Here is a 26591-nt window from a genome sequence, read left to right as displayed (position 1 = left end):
TCTCCCCTCAAATTAAAAAAAAAAAATTAAAACAGCACAGTTCAAACAATTGAATCAAAAAACACAAGACAATCATTAATAATTCTTAAGTACCATGATTACCAGCATGCATTGCAAATTATGTCAAAATGCATAAATTAGCAAAATTATGTTAAATACCTTTGCTTTTGTCATGTTTAGCAGTACTGTTGTACATCTTAGTACATTTTGGTTACAGATGACTCACATGTAACCATCAAGCACTTTTAATTCCAAATTATGAGCATTCATCCAACGCCATAATCAAATCCAATTGATTAAGGGGGTTTGGAACAAAATCTGCATAAACAAAGCAGTCTGAGGACTTTTTTCATGCATCTGAACAAGTCTGTGGGCATTTTCATAAAACTGCCAGAAGCACAGCACAGGACAGAGAACACAGAACTGTAAGATGACCCTGTACCTTATAGTAATGTTCACCTATTCCTCAGTTTGCAAACCTAACATGTTCCTACAAGTCAGTTTCTTAGGTGAAAATCTATACATCGAAATGGCAAGTGCCATTATTATATAACGCACAACACAAGCAGACACCTTGGGGGATCCTATGAAATAATAATGTTTGTTCCCACAATGCTTGGTACCAGTGGGGGAAAAAAGAAAGGGGGTGCTGACGAACAAAAGTTTGCTAAAATTTGCCTCATAAGCAAACGCAACTGTTCAATATCTGCAGTAGTACTGGTTGTAAATTAGATTTAAAGGTATAAAGTCCTGATGTATGTTTCTTAGACTTATGCCTTTGTTCAAGCACTCTGTGTCAGTGTGAGAATCACGTTCTATAAAAATACACTGAATTGAACTGAAGTATAAATCCAATGACCTGTGATGGACTTGTCTAGGGTGTACCCCCTCAACCTTGCACCCAGTGATTCTGGGATAGGCTCCACATGACTGCGACCCTGCTCAGGACAAGTGGTTAATGAAAATGGATGGACAGTATAAATCCAATGGATTTTCAAAAGTCAAAATCTGCAATTTTAACAGTGCAAATGACAGAATGGCTATATTCAACCTAAATCACTCCAGTGAAAATCCAGTAGTATAAACCACACCAGTTAAGTCTCCTTTAACAGCAGCTTGGAAATTAAAACAATAACACCACAGCTACAGAAAACAGCAAGAAGCTTGACATTCTCAGACATCTATTGCACGTTTCAATGGATCACTAGAATTGTTTATACATTCTTTATGAAACATTTATATAGCCCAGTACTAATAAGTCGCAAGGCCTCTACCTGACACTCTGGCCCCGAGTCTAAGATTCATCTATAAACAGCGTGCAACACGATAGCTTGAGAACCGAGAGACCTGGCAAACAGGAGAGAATGTGAGTCGGCACTCGCTGCTGGCTACCAGTGAGCACCGGAGAGGCCATTACCAAGCATTACTATAGTGAGGACTCTTCAAAGGCATCTAAAACGTCCCTTTGGTGAGAGATCAGAGCGGCTGGTTCCCAAGTGGCTTGGGTCCTTGACTGAACTGGCCAAAATATTGCCGGTTCAGAACCAGGAGTTCTGTTGAAACTCAAGCACAGTTTCACAATGGTACTTAACTCATGTTGCTCTGGTGGAAAACATCCAGCTGTGTCTGCGTTTTGCTAAGGCCACTCTCTACCAAGTTACCTTTCATGAACTGGACAGACTAATAATGCAGTGCCTCCCCTAGGAACTTTCCCTTGCATAGGGGTAAAGCAGGGAAAAGCGTAGAATTTGTGAAATGCAGTTGTGGACGTCACATAGCCAAGAACCTGCCTTTAAAGTTAAATCACATTTATTCACTTACATGACACCTGTCTGCAGCGCACCCTACAAATGGATAAATCTACTTACACTGATTTACCAGTTCAGCTAGGTAATTTCTAGTAAGTACACTGATAAAAGGTGTTACAGCAAGAGGTGGGATCAAACATGGGTTCTTTAACAGAAATGCAGCAGCTCTGACCATTGCGCCCTCTGTTGCTCAATGTGCTTCATTATCAGTCTAGATTGAGGGTGGTTCGGTATTTCAGACACAATGCTTCAAAGAAAAGTCCCGTTTTTCAATAAACATGGCTTCCTACAGCAGCCTCTCGACTGTGGAAAAAAGGAGGTGGCTTTAAAAGTGCAGATTAAGCTGTGAATGAGAGGAAGAAACTCAGCAAACCCAAGCTCCCACCTCCCATCACCACCATTTCAAGCGTGTGGCAATAATACAAGCGCTGGCTGCCGTGGCAACGGGGGCACTCGCCGGTCTCCTGGTCTTCATTAACAAAGAGGTGCGCTGCTATGTGGTGAAAGGACCCATTGAGAGACTGGGAATCCAGAAATGAGCCATAAACAGGGAGCGCAGGTGTTCCCCGTCCTCGTGTCACTAATTAATGCCCTTTCTCCGGATTTCCCCCAAATCTTCAAGAGGGCTCCTCTCAAAATACCTCAAAAACATCATCGGATCTGCATGAGGTTTCAGACTCAGTACGGTGCACGAAAGGACAAATGTGGAAACGCACAGGGGTCACAGGGTTCAAATCACAGGGTGCACAACAAAAGAGGCCTTGCTTTTGTACTCCAGTAAATCTCCAGTGTCATACACTGGAAACATGAAAAATTATTTGGATAAAATGATCAACTAAACAGTGAAATAATGAGACCAAAGTTACTGTATTCTGGACACATCAAGTGCAAGCTGGGCTCTCTCTGAGAGACTAATGTTTGAAGGAAAAAGAAGAAGAGGATGAACAGCAATCGAACAGATAAACTCGATCAGAGACAACGGACACACCCTTTTCAGCACTGGGGCACAAGGAGAGAATGGCAGTTTTGGGAGACTCCCTTCTTACGCGGTCACCAAGAGTAGACAGTCTAAACAGCACTCACACCAAGAAAATAACTATCTGCTGAACTAAAACAGAGAAAGGACTTAAATGTATACTATGTGATAAAATAATATGTGCCACAGTCAATAAGTTCTAATACTTGTTACTTTGTGATACTGCTGAGTTCTTGCAGCCACAGCAGCATCACATAGTAGCCAGTGTTAGAATGTTATGTCATATTATGCACATGTATTCCCTTTTTTTATTAAAAATTATTTCACCTGTTGCACTTGCTGTAACACTGCTCTACTGAAGAATGCTCTGGAAACAAAACACCCTTGATCTGTGAAATGATTTACAACTATTTACCCATTTATTCAGCAGGCTATTTATAGTGGAGTAGTTCAAGGTTAACTCATTGCTAAAACAGTATATAGCAGTGGCATGAGCAGGATTACAAATAACAAGCATGATTTGTCATTGTTCACTCAGTGTATGCGTGAAAGTAAAAGACCTTGACTGAGGACAGCTTCTGAACAAGACTGTAAAGAGTCTGCATCAGGGTGCTATAAGTAGACATGTTGCTCTTGGAGAGACAAAGAGGTGAGGAATTGCTCTGGATGCAGTTTTTGCATGCTGTCTGATAGGTGACATCTGGAAAGAAACAATATCTTAAAGCTTTTGTGTCCCTCAACACTGAGTCTCTGAAGAACCAGGAATAATCTGAGAAAGTTCAATTCCAATACTTCCCACCAGGCCCTCTACTGTCCAGCAAGACAGCCTTGTCGATGGCAGCAGAGGCCACTGTGCTGCACCGGAAACCGAAGGCCGGTAAAACTGGTACAGTCGGCTGGCGCATCTGCCTGAATTGAGCTGTCACCTTTGTAGAGTCACTCAATCGAACTACAGGCAGTCCCAGGATTATGAACGAGTTCCGTTCCTAATCCTGTCATTAAATCGAATTTCTACGTAAGTGGGAAGTATGGTTCATATCTAACGTCAGTCAAATGTTTGTCTTAGTATACAGTACAGGTGGTCCCTGTACTATATACTAACGATGGGGTTACACCCCACAAAAATCTATCCTAAATCAAAAATATATTTAAGACACACCTCTGTGTGACAGACTGGGAGATGCGGATCACTGCCGCTGCCCATTATTATTATTCCACCTTATTTTCAATTGACACAGAAAGCAATAATAAATGTTACTACAGTATTTATAATAGAGAGAGAAAAAAATTACAGCCAAATACAGTAACACAACAGACACTTAACAGCAAAGTGGTCCAACTGAAAAGAACGTATCAATGAAGAGGGCAGGAGACTGAGGTATGTGTGTGGACCCAATTGCACGATCTTTACTGTGGATACACAAGGGAGCAGGCGAGAGTCATGGTCAGGGACAGCCGTGGGTCAGTCGATGCACAAACACTGATCTCGGGCGAATCCGGAGACGTGGTCGAGGAAGCGATTCCTGAGTTGGGAGCCGTGGACATTGGGAACGGGAAACGAGGAACGAGGGATGGGAAGAGGATGGAAGAGGAGGACTGGGAAAGACAGGTAGGCAGTCGATGGATCACTAGGGAGCGCAGGGGTTTCTCGAATGAGATTCTGCAACAAGAGGGTGCAGGTGCAGCTTCTTTATACCCTGCTGCTCTGATTCTGGGCAGGTGCAGGCATTTGGAGCGAGGTCAAATGCGTGACACAGCTAAGTCTTTGTCTTATCTCGGGCTCACGCCCCCACGAGCCGACAAACCACTGTAGACGCGCAATGTTTTGATGCACGTTGCAATTTTTTTATTACAAATCATTGAATGTAAGACAAATTTTTTAACATGATAGGCTTTGCTGGGGTTGGTTCGTAACTACAAGTTGTATGCAAGTCGGACATTCTTATCCCAGGGGACTACCTGTAAAATCCACCATTAATAGAGGCCTCTTTTAGAATTGGACATTCTTCATAGTTACATGTGCTCGGATGTTTCAGCTATGTAACACACGCTCTTCTACACGTTGCGACTTTGGATGAGTAATTCCATTGTTAACGGTAAAGCAGTGCCAGCAGCGGAGTATGTTAAAATAACCTCCTACAAAAGGACTCAATCGTATTGCTTGTAGGAGGAGATAAAAATCATGCACAATACTGAATTACAGGCCATTAACCTGATACTATTTTTATGAAATTATCTGAGAATATTAACAAATATTTCTAACTGTACGACATTAACAATAATTGGTACAGTTTTAAAAACCTAGAGTTCTTATTAGCAAATTAAGCGCTGACTGAGCGCTCCTAAAGTAAAAAGTAAATACAACTTGTAGGTTTAAAGACAGAGTTTGTCAACAAACACATTCAAAAAACAATTTAAATGAAATATAAGTAAGGGCTCTTTCATGCTCGGGCAATGAAGAGGGTAGTGCTGGTGTTTAACAGTTCCTGGGCTGTGGTTTTGGACATGGGTTTGATCCCCGTTGAGTCTGCATTGAGTCTGCGTGTTCTCCCATTGTTCGTGTGGGTTTCCTCTGGGTGCTTCGGTTTCCACCAGAACATTTCAGGGCATACTCTGCCTTGGGGGCCTGCACTTCTGGGATACAGTCTAGACCACCACAACGCTGCAACAGGACAAGCATCTATCGACAGCAAGTATGTCCTTAGTCACACTCTACTCTTTCTAGAAAAAACTTCAGCACTGACAGATGGCTGGTTTCTTTGGTCCACATGCAGGAATGGTATTCACAGAGACAGAGCGAGCTGATCAATATCAGACCAGCGCTCTTCCTGGGTATGACCCCACAAACAAGACCCATGTGATGGTCACTGGTGCTGTGTGGGGAGTCATATGTTGATCTCCACTCGAAGTGTATTGCATGTAACAAAATAGCAGGTGAGAGCACCTTTTGGGGTGAAACGGTAATGTGAGGAGCAGCTGCAACAGACCACTGGAGACACTGGCTCTCAGACTTTTGAAACAGCTAAAAAAACCGCAGCTTCAACATAAAAAAAATGGTATTTCATATCCCTGAAGACCTCTATGCTGCAGAAAGAGCCATCTAAGGAAGTCGAAAAGAAGAATTCAACACAAACAGCAGGAAAAAACCATCAAAATTAGGTTAATGCCTTGGCAAACTATCTAATCCGCTCATGAGGCTTATAGACGCACACACTCGAATCAAACAAAACCAGGAAACTGAGCAGTAAGCAAATTTAGGACGTTTTGTGATGAAAAGAGCACTAAAGAGAGGAGGCCCCCCCGGTGCTCTAATTCACAGCGATGGACCATTCAGGTACCAACAGTGCAGCTCCAGAGCTAGTAAGGACAGAAAAGCCTGTATTGTATCAGTTCCCAAACAGGGTTCTACACACACCCACGGATGAGAACACACTTGGAGCAGTGCACACACTCGTTGAAAAGTGACGCCGATTCGAGGTCCGCTGGTGTTCAATTGCTGAAAGGACCAACGAGTCCTCGAACAGGAGGAGCACCCACCGAATGGTCTGAGCTCTAGTTAACAAAAACACTGCTGAAAGGAGGCATAGGAGACACCCACGAGTGTGGTGCCACATGGTGGCTTCAGGCCCAGCATTTCCTAAACTACTCTGATCGCTGGGTCACTGTAATGTGACTGAACAGCCGCACTGCAAGAGCAGCTGAGATCAGACCTCAGCAGCAGGTTTGTCACTCATACAAAATTATTTTGGCTCACTTGGTTCATGCTCAAAGTCACAAGGTACCTTTTATGTTTCACCACTCGATCTGAAAGATCACCATGCCACCTTTATCTTCAGAATCGTGTACAACGGAGTGTCCAAGGACGGCTGTTCAGATAAACTGAGTCCGGTACTGCTCTCGCATGCACCACCGCTAAAATTAGCCTAGCAGCCTGTATATTCTGCCCCTCAGCTTGGTTTCCCACCCCTGGGTGACATGGTTTGGGCAGGAGCTCTGCCTAGCACCTCTCAGAGGTCGCTGATGACACAGACTCACATCCTCAACACTGATTTGAGTCCTCAGAGGGACTCAACCTGAACTGGGTTAAGCAGAGACCATAGGAGTTTGAGCTCCAGCAACTGAATCCAAAGGGCCCAGGTTTAAATCCCACTTCTCGCTGCAGCACCCTTGAGCAAGATATTTACCCTAAATTGTTCCAGTAGAAACTATTTGCATTATAAACACGTAAATCAGTACAAGTAGTACAGCAGTAACATTGAGTCACTCTGGAGAAAGGCATCAGCTAAACGAATAAATGTAAAACAAGTAAAACTAAGTCTCTTTGGATAAAAGTGTTGGCTAAGTGAATAAATAATAGTGGGTGGATGGTGGCTGAGGTGGCTGACAGAGTAAGTTGAGAACAACCCCTGAACACACAGTGAGTCAGAGGAGTGCTTACTACACACAGAGACATGTGCTGCCGGATGCTGAAAGGAGTAAACAGCATGCTGAGAGGCTGCACTATGATATTACTACATTGTTATGTAACTGGTACTTTTATGCAAAACAACTTCTGGATAATTGAACAATTCAAGTTAACTATCATGCACAAAAGAGCATCAGCAGAGGGCCCCATGGGATTGGAGCTCACAACCTTCAGGCTACATATTACTCATCTATTATATTTCATATAGCTGGTTTATTTCTACAAAATGACTTACAACTGTTTCCTCATTTAAACAGTAGGGACATGGGATGGGAACTTATGTCTTTGGAGCGCAGGGTAGCAGCTCTACCACTAAGCCCTGCTACACCTATAACCTTAAACCTTAACCACTACCAGGGCATGATGTCCCAGATAACCTGAATGCCTTCAAAACTGCTTTAAAATCTATATTCCAGGCAGTGCTGACATGTTCTACTTACACACATACACACACACACACAGTCTGAAACCGCTTGTCCCAAGCAGGGTCGCAGCGAACCGGAGCCTAACTCAGCAATACAGGGCACAAGGCTGGAAGGGGAAAGGACACACCCAGGACAGGACGCCAGTCCATTACAAGGCACCCCAAGCAGAATTCGAACCCCAGACCCAGCAGAGAGCGGGACCCAGCCAAACCCGCTGCGCCACCGCGCCCCCCTTGCTCTACTGACAAATTATTTTTATTGTGTGTTTTGGTAATGACTGGAGAATTTTTTTCACAAGGACAAAATCTTATCACAGCAGGAGCCACCTGTTGCCCCTCTGAAGAGAAAACCACAGTCATGCAGTGAGTGTGTTTTTCCTGGCACCCTACAAAGAGCTGTCAAATGTGATCATCAGTAAAACTAGACACTGAGCTTTTAATTTCCAAGGCCCTTCTTCTCACCTTCCCAGCCAGACCACAGAACCAATGACTCCTCCTGTTGGAGGCAGACTGCTCACCTGCACAGCCACAGTGCCCCTTGTGGACACTAGGTGGCATTGCCGCTTGTGCTCTAACGTGCATTTAACAGAACGGAAAGCAGAAGTACCACCACAGACCGAGGCTTGCACGAGACATGAATGAGGACACAAATCAATTGTTCTCTTTACAATGTAGCATCCAGACAGCTTATCGCCACTCATGTTCATTGACTAAATCCACTCCACTGGTGTATTAATAGTGAGCAGGGGCTCCTCCCCATCTCTGGAGGACACTTTTATCAGCCCTCCTTCAGTGGCTGGAATGTCTCCAGGAGAGACTGACAGGTGTGGCAGATCAGGGGCGTCAGGTTCATTAGTGAGTTGTTTACGGACACACTAGTAGGGTTCGGTACTATCAGCTATTCCTGCTGCCCTCGAGGGCAGTATTGTGCACCAGTACTGCCTTTTTTTTTTTTTTTTTTTTAAAAACATTAAAACCTCCCACACACCAACCCTGAGGGCTCACTGCAAAGAAATAGCCACTTGTCTTATATATTTCATTTAAAAAGGCTGAATGACACTTTTTTTTTCAGCACTCAAGATAAAGTGAAATCTCAGAGCTATTTTAGGATTATATCTAAACAAAGCAGATTTCTTATTGACACTGATAAAGAAAATGGGACTGTGTACATCTTTTCCATGGAAAGGAACGAGTACAAACAAACCAGCATAATCACACTAAACAGTTTCAAACACTCCTCAAGCGAAGTGGAACAATGAGGATTTTTTTCTAAATGGAAATTGCCTTCAGTCCTTGCGGTACATAGAACAAAATTCACATAACGGGCTAGGAACAGCACCATGCTCCTCCAGCTCTGGCTGCTTGGTGGTCTCCCTTACAAGCAACCCAAAGCTGAAAGCCTAAAGCTTCCTGGTGTGGTCTCTCATGTTGTGGAATGAGATCTCTCTGGCTTTCAGTACTGAAGAATCCCTCTCAACATTCAAGAAGGGTCTCAAACAACATCTCCTTCAAACTCACTTCTCTCGATCTCCTGACAGGTCCATAAACTTCCACCACACCATCTCTCGGGGCCACCTCTGTATTTAATATCAACTGTACATGCAGTTTCTTGTGTAACGTTCATTGGCAAAAACAGTGATATCGGACAACCTAATGGTACTTCAATGCACTTGTTTACTCTGATTTGTACATTTCTTTGCAGAAAACAGTCTAATAAAGGAATAAATGTCAAACAAAACACATACAACAAAATGGTAAAGTCACCACAGTGGAGGGGATTACAGTAAAACATTGAGCTTGTGTTTCCTCGCACAGGCCAAAGACACTTGCCTTGTGTAAAGGTGTTCGCTAAATACTACACAATAATCAATGTACGTCGCTCAGGAGAAAAATGTGTGCCTTATGAATAAATGTAATCACAACATATAGGAGAAAGTAAAGTTGACTCTTGGGGAGCAGTTACTAACATGGAATCACATCTGCACCTTCGTGGTGTTGTAGAAAACCGAATTAGCTCTACCAAGCACTCACTGACAGTGTGGTGAAACACAGCAGTGAAAAGATAGGACACACTGGTCTGTGTACTGCAGTAGGCGGTCTGAAAGAGGCCCTACCTCATGCGCTATGCCCCTGTAGCCCCTCCTCAGTCAAGAGGCATGGCACTGCCCATCAGAAACCCCGTGCGCAGAAACGTCACTCTGAACAGGGTACAAAGACAGAGAGACAGCATGTCATTCAACGCAACTGAGTCCAGTGGGTGTTACCACCATACTCCCCACACGAGCATGTCCAATGAGACTTGGCTGTGATGCACTGACACACTGGGACTAATTAGAGGGAGTAGTGATGACGAGGGAGGCAGCTAATTGAGCTCTGTCTCCCACCGAGATGCGGCTGCATAGGCCGTGCTCCAGAGCTTCCTGCTGGCCTGCGCCTGACCCAGGAAGTGACTGGCAGGTTCCCCTGTCTGCCAGACGTCATCCCTCATGGGCAGCTTTCCAGATGCCTGCCCACCACCCTCTGAAACACTGATCGGTTCTCAGCAGGGGAAGACCACGAGAGAGAAAGAGAGATGCTTGCAATCTCTCATGATCTATTGATCTCAGGAATAACACAAACACTAACAACTCAGAGGTGAAACAGTGATGTGGGAAAAGGCTAATTTTCCATCAACATAATGGATTACTCAGCAAAACACATGAACCCACACATACAGTGTACTATAGTATCCATCAGCTAACTACTTGTACATTGGTCACGGAGGTCCAGAGTCCAGGCTGGAATCATAGCGTATGAGACAGGGTACACCCTGGATGGGATGCCAGTCTGTTGCAGGGTAATCACACATACTGATTTACTCACTCACAAAACACAGTAAATCTGAAGTCACAAAGCCACCTGACACACCATTTTTGACTGTGGGAGAAACTAGAGCACCTGGAGGAAACCCCCATGAAAATTGCTCATTTTGCAAAGTTCCATTCATCCAATCAATCATTCAAACAATCCATATTTCCAATATTAATAACCTCTAATCCTGAACAGGGTTGTGGTTGTCTGCAGCCTGTCCCAGAAGAGAGGAGTAAAGCAGGGTACACCCTGAACTGGATTCCAGTTCACTACAGGCAGGCGCGCACACACGCACACACTTCAGGCAACTGAGTCACCTTTGCACTTAACCACATCTTTCAACTGTGGAAGGAAACCAGAACCGGAAAAAACCCATGCAAACATAGGGAGATTATGCAAACTTCACACAGAATGAACCCATGATCCAAGTGATGTGAAGTACTAAGGCAACCTGCTGCACAATCCCAGTGCACAACTCACGAACACCATGTGTATGCACAATATGATATTGATATATGGAACACAGGTAACCAAGTCTTAAAAACACATAGTTGAACAAAAGGCATTAGGCAACACTTCATACTTCATTCAGTATTTGCATTTCCTTTGCAAATCAGACATTAAAAGCCACGACAATAAGTGGGGTGAAAAAAGGAAAAAAAAAAAAAAAAAAACAGATTTACTATGATCTCCCAAAGGTGTAAAACCCTACGATACATGTAAGAACACACAAGAATAAAAGTGTTCCAATCTGGGCGGCAGAAGAAGCCTTCAGGCTGTGTAAGATGTTCCAACTGTTACATGTCAGAGAAAACACAAACAGGACTCCACACAGCGAAACCAACACACTCCTACAGCCTGGTCCACACATTTGAGTGTCTCACAGAAAGTGCTCCCACACAGCACCCTTCCTTCATCTCTCTGCATCAACATGTGTCCACTTTCAAACAGGATTAGACAACTCCTTTCTCTGCGCGCACACGCACACACACACGGCAGTCTCAAAGGCAAAACATCTGAAAGGAGATCCTCAAAGCGGCCACCCTTCCCACGCAGCGCTGAGGCAGATAGATGAAGGCCGTGGGCTTGGAGCATCGGGGAGGGCACTGCCACCGTGGATTACTGGCCAGTGCAACCAACAAGGAAATCAATGGGCGGGTATTAAAGCACAGGAGAGGAAGCGAGGTTGGGGGTAGGAGGCAGATGGCCAAGTGAAGTGGGAGCACTTGCCTTAACAACTATACGCACGTAAAATATTCTGGGCTGTTGGGAGTCTCAGAAAAGAGTAAAATGAGGATGCTGGAGACATATGAGTCAAACCCGCAGGAGGTCTCTGCACATTGGGAATGCCCTGCTTTTCACTGAGTCATTTATCCATTTATTGCTATTAAAGGGATTTATATACAAGTTTAATTTTGCATTACATTTTTTGCCAAAGTGACAAAGATTCACCCATTTATACAACTGAGTAATTTTTACTATATCAGAGTAAGTACCTTAAGGGCAGCACGATGGCACAGCAAGTAGCGTTGCAGTCTCACAGCGCCCGGGTAGTGCGAGAGAACGTGGGTTTGATCCCCGCTCAGTCCGTGTGGAGTTGGCATGTTCGCCCCATGTCTGCGTGGGTTTCCTCCGGGCGCTCCGGTTTCCTCCCAGGTTCACCGATAGTGTGTGAGTGACAGAAAGCGTGAATTCCACTGATGTACGGCTGAGTAACCCATTGTAAGTAGTGTATCTAGCAGTGTAAGTCATCTTGATGAATAAGGTGTGTGGGCTAGTAACAGTACATAGTATCTGTTGTAAGTTGCTTTAGAGAAAAGCATCTGCCAAGTGAATAAATGTAAATGTAAGGATACTACAGCCAGAGGTGGGATTCAACCTTCAGCTAAACACAACAGCACCTGCTGTCCTAATGTAACATTTATTATCATCAGACTGACCAGTTCAGCCCTTTCCCACACAAGCCCCTAAATGACGGAAAAGCACACATGCATAAGAATGGACAGGGTAAAAAAAAAAAATTAAAGTTCCAAAAAAGAGAGAAACTGAATTTCAGGTTGTGACTGTACATCTTTCAAGGTCTCTACCTGAGAGAACCAGCTGAGAAGTACCTGTGTGGACAATTCCATGCCTTTATACATCTCAAATCTTTGTCTGATACTAATACTTGATGAGTTCAGAAGCATAAACACCATTAGTGTGCCACTTTTAGAAAATTAAAAATATAAATTAAACAAAAAAGACTCAGGCATCTGAAGTCCACTCCATTCACACTGTTTTTACATCCAGAAAGTACAATGAAAACTGACAGTGTAATACACGGCTGGTGAGCAGGAGCTGTCATTTCGCGTGCATTAAACATGAAAAAGGAGAGCACTTCTTTTTGTGTTTGCAGCCCTTCAGGGGAGCGGCCAGGTGTTCAGGACACATGTGGCATCACAATGGCCTGACTCACCGCTGTACCCCCTGGCCAGCCCTGTAGGAAATACCTTTCAGAATGCTGCAGTGTGGGGTGCTGTGGGCCACATGACTCCTTCCACCACACACACACACACACACACACACACACACACACAGGCTTACTGTGTGGGCCTCTGTCCCACTCAGCCACACCACCCTTCGAGAACTCCGAGGCCCTTGGCGCCACAAGTCCTCTGCGATGGTGGAGGAACGGATACGAGAAGAGCCAGAAAGAAATTAAACGATTATGCGACAAAATGTCCCCATTAAGCATCTGTAGGTGTTCCCTCTGGCAAATGGTGCAGAACACCCCCAGAAGCATCCCCTGTTCACCTCAAACACCACCACTCTGCCAACACAGGGTGGCAGCAGGTGGCACAGTGGTTACAGCTGCCATCTTGCTCTCAGAGGACCCCGGTAAGGATCCCACATCCTTCTACAGTACCCTTGATCATGGTACCTTCCCTGAGTAAATAAAAATGACCATGCTCTGTAAGTAAACACCCTGTATTAAATAAACGGAAATAATTGCAATAATTTCTCAAGAACTTTAAGTATCTTAAATATATAAGGATAACATTGCAGGATTATTCGGAAAAAGAATCGACTAAATGAATCAATAACTAAAATGGGGAGGCCATGTGAAGCCCAAAGAACACGGGCTTCCCCAAGCTAATCAGCCTCCACAGTGAAAACACATGAGAGAAGTTGAAAGCAGGAGTTTTAATAAAAAAAAAAAAAAAAAAGAATAATAGCACTGCTTTGAAAGGCAGCCAGTGGAGACGTGCAACACTGACATGGAAGCCACATCCTGTATGTCTGTGGGAGAAACGAGCAGTCACAGTGAGCGCTGTGGTTTTGTCGAAGCCTCCCAGCAAAGCGTCTCTTTCAGAGCCGGTAGTAGCCCAGCGTTCCCAGTGAGACAGACATCTGTGATGCCAGTTAACACTGCACTCCTGCACCCACCTCACCGCTCTGGAGATCACTGTACTGTGGACCATGTTTGGGGTAGGCTTTGTTACTGGAGACCAAGAAGTTAGAATTATTTAGGCCATAGCATTTAACAGCCAAGAACAACTTGACAGAACAGAGAAGCACCACAATTACCCATCTGCTTTTAGAAGGATCCGTTCCAGGACCAACTATCAAAGCTGTATGGCGAAAGAGCCTAAATTATTGCATGCAGTGCGTTTTCCCACTGGGATTAGACAAGTGAACTCTTGTACTCTTGTCACTTTTCATGTACTGACTCCTCAGCTTATACACAATATTAGGACCACAGGTCTTTAAATTCAAAGTTATAATCAATAAGAGTTTAAAAATACAGATGTCAGTTAAATTATTTACAGGCTAAGTGCCGTAAAAATCTTGGTTAAAGACGTTTACATTTTTATTAACTCAGTTGCACCAAAATTAAACTGCGTGGTATGCACAACATCTACTCATATTGTCCAATTTATCCCATAAACACGTGCAATGTTTGACATCTTGTTACTGATTGCTTGCACATCCCCAAATGCCAGACATGAGCTGGAAGCAAGTTGAATTAAGAATGTCCAACAGTCCTCTATTATTTGGGGATTCCTTACCATTATCTATTGGCTGGATACAAAATTGCAGGTAACTTTTGCTCCTCACCATACACAGTAAGAGAAAGTGCAATGAAAAATAAATATACTGACAAATGTTAGCATCTTTGAAAATTTTTTAATTTAAACAAAAAAACAGTGTAAACTTTGTAAGAGTGTTGCAAAAGTGGCATAATTAGGGTTTCAACTGTAGCTGTTAAAGTGAGAACTTCTGCAAAATTTGTGACAGAATGGAAAGGGGCTGTTATTCGGCATGCTTCATGCTATTTCCATGCCAGTGTGGAGGATTGAGGATTTTGCCGTCAGGCTCTGCTGTTCAGTCATAAGCATATTCAGTTATTTAAATATAACTGGAGCGAGTCAGCCTATCCCATCAACTCCGAGATGCTACACGGCCACGGGTTGATTCTTGGCACCTGCAAATGGGCAATCCAATAGGATTAACGCAGAATTACAGGAGGATTACGCTGCAGGACTGGAGTCCCCATTATTATTATTTTTTTTTTCAAAGCCACTGCTCAAATATGTCTAGTTGGGTTCGGCCATGTCTCAAAAAAATGCAGATCAGTGAGCTGACCTGCTTATCAACCATATAAATTCCTAGCACTTGTTTTAATTTGTATTAGCCACTCCCAGCAGACATTAACACTTCTCTGAAAATCTTAGAAATGCTCCTAAATTTACAAGTTCTATAGAAGTCAGTTTCAAGATTTTATATTTTAGCATTTCTATTAATTTCAAGCTATATTAAAATTGAAACTAAAATAAATGAAAATAAAAAAGTGTTGACTTCACAAACCCCAATTCATTGTAGATTTTTGACTGATTAATCTCATTAAGACTTGCAATGTTAGTCATATTGTTACTGATCAAACACTAGATATGACTAATAAACATTAAGAAAGTAAGTTGAACTACAGTGGTAAATCAGCCCTATTCCATTTTGGTGCACTTTACTGTCACCTGTTGGCTGGCAACAGAAACACGGGTAACTTTTGCTCAACACCAGTTGGAAATTTTAGAAACTAGATAAATGAGCACTGCAAATTAAAGTAATTTCAACATGACAAACACACTAAATTACAAGAAATATAAATAATGGTTTCATTTTTGAGTACTTCCTTCATCAACCTTACAACTGCATCTTGAGAAGGGGAGAAGAGTTGTTTTAGGCAGCAGTACTGGGAGGCCCCAGGAGAGATTTTGACACCCACCAGGAGGTTTTCCTCTTGGTTCTACCCACAGCGGTTTACACTTCCCGTCCCCTGACATGCCAAAAGAACTTCCTTGACTGGATTCGCCATCTCTGGCAGCTTCTGCAGGAGGCAGATCACAAAGCAACAGCAAGCACCCTCCCTGTTGAAAAACCACAGAGGCTTTTCTGCATTTCGTGCTTCTTTCCATTTCAGCAGCTTTCATACATCGATCCATCTAACAGAAGAGGTGTGGCAGGTGGCAGCACACAAATCGAGAGAGGGTCAGCTCACTGATCCCAGTGTGCAAAGCTAGCCACTCTCACTGACAACCATTACTCTTCCCTCAAAGAGGCCACGTGCAGATCTCCCTGCTTTGTGCCGACTGGTTACACAAGCCCTGGTTCACGTAATGCGCTGGGTTTCCTCGCACAGTGGCAGTGCAGGGGTAAAATAACGTGATCTTTTCCACATGGGCTTGTTTGGTAAGCGTGAACAGTAGGCTTGGGCAGCCTGACCTTGTTCGCAGTCACAGACAAAGTGCCATGTGCATTTTCTACATTATTGTTTACCTGATTGGTAAACATGGGGAATCTGGAATGGGGTCCCATACCTGGCCTCACGGGAACAAAGGACAGCACTATCTTTCCAGGAAATCCCATTTCTCATTCAGCATTGATTGGGCAAAATAAACAACCCCTTTCCCATGTAAAATGGACAACTCTGTACCTGCCAATGCACACAAATGCTTGTTGTGCCAACAGGGTGGACTCCTTTACCCCGCTGCAGAAGCAAGGGGGAGGGGGGAGTAATGGTGCATATTTTATATATACTCCTCCGTGAACCGCCACCTTATCGTGGTGGAGGGGTTTGAGTGCCTGAATGAGTCCAGGAGCTATGTTGTCTGGGGCTACATGCCCCTGGTAGGGTCTCCCATGGCAGACAGGTCCTGGATGACAGACGAGACAAAGCGCGGTTCAAAACCCCTTATGAAGGAAAAAGCAAGGCGTCCGTTTACCCCGCCTGGTATGGGGTCACCGGGGCCCCACCCTGGAGCCAGGCCTGGGGGGGGGGCTCGCATGCGAGCGCCTGGTGGCCAGGTCTATGCCCACGGGGCCTGGCCGGGCTCAGCCCGAAGCCATAACGTGGAGCCGCTCTTCGGTGGGCTCACCACCTGCCGGAGAAACCGTAAGGGGCCGGTGCATTGTGAGTTGGGCGGTGGTCGGGGCCGAGTGCCCGGCCGACCCAAACCTCGGGCGCCAACTCTGGTTTTTGGGACTTGGAATGTCACCTCACTGGCGGGGAAGGAGCCTGAGCTGGTGCGGGAAGTTGAGAGATACCGTCTTGATATAGTCGGGCTCACTTCCACTCACAGCTTGGGTTCTGGAACCACTCTACTCGATCGAGGGTGGACTCTCCACTATTCTGGCGTTGCCCAAGGTGAGAGGCGGCGGGCTGGTGTGGGCTTACTAATAGCCCCCCAGTTCAGCCGCCATGTGTTGGAGTCTACCCCGGTGAATGAGAGGGTCATCTCCCTACGCCTTCGGGTCAGGGAACGGTCTCTCACTGTCGTTTGTGCTTATGCGCCTAGCGGCAGTGTAGAGTACCCGGCCTTTTTAGAGTCCTTGGGGGGCGTGCTGGAAAGCGCTCCCACTGGGGACTCTGTCGTTCTACTGGGGGACTTTAACGCCCACGTGGGCAGCGACAGTGATACCTGGAGGGGCGTGATTGGGAGGAACGGCCTCCCTGATCTGAACCCGAGTGGTGAGTTGTTATTGGATTTCTGTGCTAGTCGCGGTTTATCCATAACGAACACCATGTTCATGCATAAGGGTGTCCACCAGTGCACTTGGCACCAGGACACCCTAGGTCGGAGGTCGATGATCGACTTTGTAGTCGTTTCTTCTGACCTTCGGCCATATGTCTTGGACACTCGGGTGAAGAGAGGGGCTGAGCTGTCAACTGATCACCACCTGGTGGTGAGTTGGATTCGATGGCGGGGGAAAAAGCTGGATAGACCTGGCAGGCCCAAACGCATAGTGAGGGTCTGTTGGGAACGTTTGGCGGAGGCCCCTGTCAGAGAGGTCTTCAACTCCCACCTCCGACAGAGCTTCAACCAGGTCCCGAGGGAGGTGGGGGACATTGAGTCCGAATGGACTATGTTCCGCTCCTCCATTGTCGGTGCGGCGGTTCGGAGCTGCGGCCATAAGGTCTCCGGTGCCTGTCGCGGCGGCAATCCCCGAACACGGTGGTGGACACCGGAAGTAAGGGATGCCGTCAAGCTGAAGAAGGAGTTCTATTGGGCCTGGCTGGCTCATGGGACTCCTGAAGCAGCTGACAGGTACCGACGGGCCAAACGGAGCGCGGCTCTGGCAGTCGCCGCGGCAAAAACTCGGGCTTGGGAGGAGTTCGGTGAGGCCATGGAGGAAGACTTTCGGTCGGCCTCAAAGAGATTCTGGCAAACCGTCCGGCGACTCAGAGGGGGGAAGCGGTGTTCCACGAACACTGTTTACAGTGGAAGTGGTGCGCTGCTGACCTCAGCTGAGGATGTTCTCGGCCGGTGGAAGGAGTACTTTGAGGATCTCCTCAACCCCTCCGACACGCCTTCCGTAGAGGAAGCTGAGGCCGGGGACTCGGAGGGGGACTCGTCCATTACCCTGGCTGAAGTTGCCGAGGTAGTCAAAAAACTCCTCGGTGGCAAGGCTCCGGGGGTGGATGAGATCCGCCCCGAGTTTCTCAAGTCTCTGGATGTTGTGGGGCTGTCTTGGCTGACACGCCTCTGCAGCATCGCGTGGAGTTCGGGAACGGTGCCTCTGGACTGGCAGACCGGGGTGGTGGTCCCTCTTTTTAAGAAGGGGGACCGGAGATTGTGTTCCAACTACAGGGGGATCACACTCCTTAGCCTCCCTGGGAAAGTCTATGCCAGGGTACTGGAAAGGAGAATCCGACCGATAGTCGAACCTCGGATCCAGGAGGAGCAATGCGGTTTTCGCCCTGGCCGTGGAACACTGGACCAGCTCTATACCCTCACTAGGGTGCTGGAGGGTTCGTGGGAGTTTGCCCAACCAGTCCATATGTGTTTTGTGGACCTGGAGAAGGCATTCGACCGTGTCCCTCGTGGCATCCTGTGGGGGGTACTTCGGGATTATGGGGTTCGGGGCTCGTTGCTACGGGCTGTTCGTTCCCTGTATGACCGGAGCAGGAGCTTGGTTCGCATTGCCGGCAGTAAGTCAGACCTTTTCCCGGTGCATGTTGGACTCCGCCAGGGCTGCCCTTTGTCACCGATTCTGTTCATTATCTTTATGGACAGAATTTCTAGGCGCAGTCAGGGAACGGAGGGTGTCTGCTTTGGTGGCCGCGAGATCTCGTCTCTGCTTTTTGCGGACGATGTGGTCCTGTTGGCTTCATCAAGTCAAGACTTGCAGCGTGCACTGGGGAGGTTTGCAGCCGAGTGCGAAGCGGCGGGGATGAGAATCAGCACCTCCAAATCCGAGGCCATGGTTCTCAGTCGGAAAAAGGTGGATTGCTCCCTCCGGGTTAGGGGGGAGTTGCTCCCTCAAGTGGAGGAGTTTAAGTATCTCGGGGTCTTGTTCACGAGTGAGGGAAAAATGGAGCGGCAGGTTGACAGACGGATCGGTGCGGCGTCCGCAGTAATGCGGTCATTGTACCGGTCTGTTGTGGTGAAGAGGGAGCTGAGTCGTAAGGCGAAGCTCTCAATTTACCGGTCGATCTACGTTCCTACCCTCACCTATGGTCATGAACTCTGGATCATGACCGAAAGAATGAGATCGCGGATACAAGCGGCAGAAATGAGTTTCCTCCGCAGAGTGGCTGGGCGCACCCTTAGGGATAGGGTGAGGAGCTCAGTCACCCGGGAGGAGCTCGGAGTAGAGCCGCTGCTCCTCCGCATCGAGAGGAGCCAGTTGAGGTGGCTCGGGCATCTGTTCCGGATGCCTCCTGGACGCCTCCCTGGGGAGGTGTTCCGGGCTTGTCCCACTGGGAGGAGGCCTCGGGGCAGACCCAGGACACGTTGGAGAGACTATGTCTCCCGGCTGGCCTGGGAACGCCTTGGGGTTCCCCCAGAGGAACTGGAGGAGGTGTGCGGGGAGAGGGAAGTCTGGAGTACTCTGCTCGGACTGCTGCCCCCGCGACCCGGCCCCGGATAAAAGCGGAGGAAGATGGATGGATGGATGGATGGATTTTATATATATTTAAAAAAAGGATGATTTTAACTCTTGGCCCTTAGGGTTCACCACTTCCAGTAGATAGAGAGCCCCACCTAATCAATCAGTGGAAATCCAAAACTGGGTCACCATGGAGACTGAGTGGCTGCCAATGACATCATCACGATTGCAGGGCTGTTATATCACTGATCAATAACAGACTGTGCCTGTGAACATCTGACTGGCTGTTGCCACTTGCTGCTGTTCTGTTATTCTCACACACACACACACACACACACACACACAATAAAGAAACATGACAATCATACTTCATCACTATATAATAGAGTGAATATCTGAGTCCCACTCTGTATTTTTGAAGACAATTTTTAAAGGAAAATCATTTATGCAACAGTCCTGCAGAAATGTACCCTACAGCTAAAAGTAAAATTCCTCACACATCTCTCTGATCTTCACATATTCATACCTTATATGGAGAAACTCACACTTTACTAACTACATCACTATTACTCTCATAAGATACCTCCTGACACAATATTAAAACACTAACAATAGAATGTGATTAGGGCTAATTTAAACTTTCACTTCATTAATGTCAGACTGCCAGGAAGAAAAACGTTCTGCTTTTCGGTGAACAAATCTCTTCACATTCATTTAACGTGAACATGGCGTTTCACTGCTACCAGCGATGAATAATGTGGGAAGGGGCATGAGCATCACCTTCTTTTCTTAAAAACAGATGAGTGCTCTGTGGTGTGCAAGTGTCCACCCCACCCAGGGTGAACATGCACCTGCTTGCTTCCTTTCAAGAGAACTTCTGTACCTGGAAAACGATGACCAAAAAAATAAAAGATGCTTGTCACCCACGCAAGATCTTAAGTCCTTCTCCTGGCCTGAGCAGGATCGCTGTGCTCTCACTCACAAACAACCCCTCTGCTTCCCAACACTATTAAGAAAAATTCCAATGTCTTGTAACCACTGTGACCAGGGTGCAGGGTTTAAAAAAAAAAAAAATTCTAATGTCTTGTAATAAAATTCACGGCACTTAAAAGTAAAATCCAAAGAAAAAGGAGCTTCTGACTGGTTTTAAATGCCATTCTGCTGTTTCAGTCCCGCACAGCACTATGTAAGGTCACATTATGCCCGGCTGTGGGTATAAACTGCAGAGTGGGAACACACCTCCCAGGCTCTTCAAAGCTGGCAGAGACCCTCGTGGAGCATGTGGGATCTCCTATATGTGGGAACAGAAGACCACACTGACTGTATTTAATCCTGAGCACACAAAGGATGCAGTCTGGCACGAACGCTAATTACAAAAAAGTCTACAAGTAACCAGCCAATGAATGAGGTGCACAACACATGTATTACAGCTGCAAACAGCTGGGCAACTTTTAGCATTGTGGTTAGAGCTGCCGCCTTCATACCCGAAGGCTACTGGTTCAAATTTCACCTACTGCTGTAGTACCCTTCAGCAAGGTACATACCCTAAATTGCTCCAGTAAAATTACCCAGTTGTATACATGGGTAAATAGCTGTAAGCAGCTTGACGCTGCAAGTCTCTTTGGAGAAAAACATCAGTTCAAAATGCAATGTTACACTTACTAGTCATTCAGCTGACGCTTTTCTGAAGCAACTTGCAATATTAGGTTTGTACAGGGTGTACAAAAGTACCTATAATAATGTTCCCATTTATGCAGCAGGGAAATTTTTACTCTATCAGTTTAGGGTAAGTACCCCACTTATGGGTACTATGGAATAGAGCAGGAATTTGAACTGGCTGGTCCTTCAGTTGCAAGGCAATAGCGCTAAACATTATGCCACCTGCTGGCCCTGCTAGCATAGCGATTACAAGCAAACTTGTCATTTTATAATGGTATGGTAGCATAAAAACATATACGTTACATTTATCTGACGAGTTCCTCCAAAGAAACTTAACTGAAAGGAGCTTAACATTGTATAAATGGGTAGATACAGCTGGGAAATTTTACTAAGTACCTTACTCAAGCCTTGGGTACTACAGCTGGAGACAAGATTCAAACCACACGATACCTGCTGTCAAAGTTTAACTATACATGAGAGCAGGACATGAACCTCAGAGGTGTTAAACCGTTCTTCAGTTTGATGTCAACCATAAGAGGTGGCACTCTGGTTAGTTTCCACCTGACTTGAACTAGAAATGTCCAGGTTCAAATCTGACCTGCTAGTACCCCCGGATCTTATGTTGAATTGCTCTGACGGTAAAAAATTATCCGGCTATGTAAACAGTTAAACAACTACTAGTCTAAGGAGTTTAACCTCCTCATACTAGGTCACTGGATAAAAGAGTATCCAATTGTTGTACATAAAATAAATGTAAACTACAGCGGACCTTTATATGCCAGCACCAAGCAGGTGCTTCCATTCTGTCGTCAGGCCCCCTTGTTATTTTTAGCCGTGCAGGAAAAACGGAGGCAAGTTTGGTCCCAGTAACTTTTTATGTATATAGGACAAACAAGTGTGGGGAAAGTACCACCAAGGACAAACACCAGCAGCAGGGGAACACAAAGTAAAGCTTTGAGCTGGGTACTTACAGCTATAATGTCTTAATAAACCAATGAAATGCTTGATAGAATGAGAGTTTGAGGTGCCGAGGCCCGTGATGTGCCTTCGCCTCAATTATCGACTTTCCCGGCTCGAGGTGACATTTCCTATTCGGCGGTTTCGCTGCTCAGTGAGGCCGCACGCGGCCTATTCTGTGCCTTCGTCACTCACGCTCCCTCCCGCCGCGCTAAATCACGTGAACACGTCGCTTTCTGCATCACGCGATGCGGCTCGCCGCTCTTCCTCGCGCTGTCGCGCCTGCCGTCACGTGACCCGGAGTAGTAAAGTTCTGGCCGCGGCTGTACGAGCACTGAATTCCACACATGGTTCCGGATTCCCGTGCGGAGCCCGAGTGCGCGTGCGCACTGAATGTGGCAATAGAAAGAAGTCGTGTTTGTCAAACCTTTTCAGTTGTTTTTAAAGATAAAGAAAAAAAAAAAAAAAAAACTGAAACGCGTTAGGAGTGGAAACGTGAGGAAGAGAACAAGCCAACAAGGTGTTCTTGTGCCTTTAAGGCGGCGCCTTTGTCATTCGGGAAGCCACGCCGCGCGGCTATTTATAACCTCCGTAGCTGAGCCCTGAAATTTGCATAAGAGCTTCCCTAGCGCGCGCAAACCGCACACACCGCGTTCGCGCACTGCGCACAGAGCTCCGAGACTGCGTCGCGCGGTGGCTCTTCCTGCGGACGTGCGAACGGCTCGGGTGTCCGTACACGGCCCCGCCCACTCTTATCGTAAGAGGGGCGGTCCCGCGACGCCTGGCGCGTACTCGAGCAGAGCGCCGCGCGACGTGTTTGTACAGTGATGAGTCACAGCTTGACACAGCAGGTATCTCTGTTACACTGGCGGAGCTGGGTGCTGCTCTCTCTCTTTGTGGGTGAGAGAGAGAGAGCAGAGAAAGCCAGCAAAGTGCCCTTGTTGTCCTCGCGCTTTTGTGTTTGTCGTGTCACCTAGATACACGGGTTTGCTAAAGCTTGCACCTGCCTGCAGCTGCTTGCTGGAAACTCGCTGAAAGGTGCAATTTTAGAAAGCCGGAGTCAATATGCAGCTGTCAGTCAGTCATTTCTTAGCGTTTCCACTGTACTAGTCTACGGTTCCTGTTGCGCAGTGCATCGAGTTGCTCTGTTGCTGTTCACTCCTGGAGACTGACTGCATAGCTAGAGTGACTCCAGAATGATCTGTCCCCCAGCTGCTCTCGCGTGTCCATTGTCTCTGTGACTGAGTCCAACCTGGTTGCTGGTCGTCCGCTCCTTCTTCCTCCAACTTTCAGAAGCATCACAGAGGACGTGATATTCCGCAGGGGGGGACCGGCGCGTGACAAGCCCAGTCTCATCACTGGCACTTCTGGCCTGGATTGCTTCGACATCCATGTGTTTGTTTTCCTGCCTTTCCCGGTACACTTAAAACTACCCTCCTTACCAGAGTAATCTCCGTGGCTCTGAAAATCTCACAGAACTACCGCAAAGCCCAAGCGCGCAGTAAGATCGCAGGAGCTCTCAACCCAAACCACTCTCCTCTCCCCAGCCTGGGGCTATGAGTTACTGACGTACTGCTTTTGAAAGTACCTAGATGGCTCTTTACGTCTGGACGGCCACAACTCAACAACAATGGTCTCATTAACACATGGCACTCATCTCTGGGCACTGCAGCAAAATGACACAAAACCTACATCTGGGGCAACCCCTTCTCACACGCAGCGATCCATAATCAAAGGAACATGCCAGAAAAAGAGCAGTAATGAATTTGAATGCTCAATACACAATAAAGAAACAGGCATAACCAGGGCTCATGCCTCCCCCAGTTTGGGAAAGCCCAATATTCCCTCACTGCTGATGTTTTTATGATGATGCCTATTGTTAATATCGTGCTTTTAATTAAAACTCTAAATTACAGTAACTACTTTATAAGACAGTTATTAAAGAGAAAAAAATTAAGTGCCTCGAATTGAAAAATAAAGGAGGAGAAGCCCTTGGTGTTTCAAAAAAAAAAAGTCTATTGGACAATCTCCAAAGGGCTTTGGGAGTTTTAAAAAAAAAAAAAGTTTCACAGCTTCAGAGAGATGAGAAGGATGGTGTAAGTAGTGCTGGAGGCCTCTTCCGGAGACAAAAACACCAGCATTGGTTAGACCGCAATGACAATAGTATGCAAGGGTTCGAAAACACAAGGCCACTTCGCTCTGCATGCATTTTTGCAGCAGGAGTGACTGATTTGACAGAGCTGTCCAAAGTAGACTGTCATTGCATAGTACAGGTTCAAGTGACGCCTTTTGCCAAAGCACCTCGAGTTTTGTTTGTATACTGATGACTCAGCAAAAACATTCCTGCAAGCCCCCTGACCAGTTTGAATGCAGTTAAACACGTTCCTCATTTTGTCTCGTCTTCTCTGTTTTACTCCAGTAACTCACCGCTCCCTGGTGCTTTACATTAGTCAAACTGTGAGCGAAACCGGACTTGCTGGCGGCACGTGCGCGTTCTGTAGGTCATGTGAATGTGAGTTTAACATTGCCATTGAAGTGCCACTTGTTGCTCTCATTTCCGTCGGATTATCTTTCCCAAAATTTCGATGAATGCTCGGTTATACCCCATAACAGCCACTTCTCAAGAGTGACTTGCACAGATGGCAATGGTGATTAATGCGGTTTGTTAATTTAAATGGATATTCCACACATGCAGAACAAATAAAAAGAGTACTGGGTACCACCGTATCGTGCAGTGTGAGGGCAGGGCTCTCGCTGTAACTGCCTCCTGCTGGGAAGACCCTAATGATCAAAATGAGAAGAGGAGCAAACATCCATTGCTCAATCGTAAAGGTCCATAATTTCAGCCCCAGATAAATCATCTGATATATCGGAATAATAGGGGGTGCGGTGGTGCAGTGGGTTGGACCACGGTCCTGCTTTCCGGTAGGTCTGGGGTTCGAGTCCCGCTTGGGGTGCCTTGTGACGGACTGGCGTCCCGTCCTGGGTGTGTCCTCTCCCCCTCCGGCCTTGCGCCCTGTGTTACCGGGTAGGCTCCGGTTCCCCGCGACCCTGTATGGGACAAGCGGTTCTGAAAATGTGTGTGTGTATTGGAATAATTTAATTAAATAATTTAATAATTGGAATAATCTCTTTTCAGCCCCTTTCTACTTTAAGTTAACCTCTCCTAGGAAGTCGCCTTAGCTAAAGGCATCAGACACATAAAGGATGATAATAATCAAGATCAGCTGCTGATTCCTATAGTCTTCCTTATGACACTGAAATCTTGACCATTACGTGTCCTTGTTGTGCCAAGGTGATGTGATTGTGTGTTTGTCGGTCCACAAATGTTCAGCGCACAATGTATTCCTCCAAGCACACAGTGGACCGCAGCCTACGTGCTGTCAGCCACGTTACTAATAACTACAATCAACCCCATTAAGAGGACAAGAAGTGGTCTTGTTCTGGGCATCGGCAAGCTGCTTGCATCAAAAAAAAAAAAAAAAAACAACACACCTTATCTGGAACTAGTAGTACTACAAAAGAACAAAGGTTAAAGTCAAGCTGCTATTTACTGTAAACAACCATAATCATTATGAAAGAACACTGTGAGCCTATTCTGAATGCATCAATCAAATGGGTAAGAAATACAGGTTCTTTGTTTCTACCATGGAACATATATTCTGCTTAACACTCCTGGCTGACTCATTGCCCCATGTGTGTCAGTGTTATGCTCTCCCAGCCCAGCGGAGCACAGGGGCCTGGTCACACACCTGAGCTTGTTGTCACCTGGGAGGAGCGACGGTCTCCGAATGACGCCGCTACTCAGAGAGGGCCTCCCTGCCAGGGAAAGTCCTCCGCTGATAAAGGAGCTCGCCATTAAGAAAACACTCCTTACCATGCACAGAGAACTGGCGGCTCGATGAGGTCATCACATTTAAAAGGCCTGGGCTTTTACATATTGCTTTTTAATTGGTGCCAGAGAATGTACAGCATGTATCCAGGTGAAGACTGGTGAAATGCGCTGGGCGGAACTACCTAAAGCAATGGCGTCACTCGCTCATGGTTTTAATAAATTTGGGTCTTGGTTTGAATGACATATATTCA

The 26591-nt window shown here is 46.2% G+C and overlaps 1 protein-coding gene across 9 annotated transcripts in view; it reads right to left on the bottom strand.

Annotated features, from left to right (window-relative positions):
- Positions 1–26591, bottom strand: part of atxn1a (ataxin 1a) — an 80966-nt gene that overhangs the window by 27854 nt on the left and 26521 nt on the right. For 7 of the 9 annotated variants that reach the window (XM_018727178.2, XM_018727182.2, XM_018727185.2 and 4 more), the window contains exon 3: positions 9788–9871. The exons of 1 other annotated variant lie outside the window; for it this stretch is intronic. The gene's annotated coding sequence lies outside the window, so the exon portion shown is untranslated. Of the gene's footprint in view, positions 1–9787; positions 9872–22519; positions 22921–26591 lie in introns of those variants that run through there. One more of the 9 variants, XM_018727187.2, reaches the window with a different exon arrangement.

The sequence above is a fragment of the Scleropages formosus genome, chromosome 23 (assembly GCF_900964775.1).
Source record: "Scleropages formosus chromosome 23, fSclFor1.1, whole genome shotgun sequence".
NCBI classification, from domain to species: domain Eukaryota; kingdom Metazoa; phylum Chordata; class Actinopteri; order Osteoglossiformes; family Osteoglossidae; genus Scleropages; species Scleropages formosus.
Note: the sequence above shows the minus strand (reverse complement) of the source record. Positions and strands in the feature narration are given on the sequence as shown.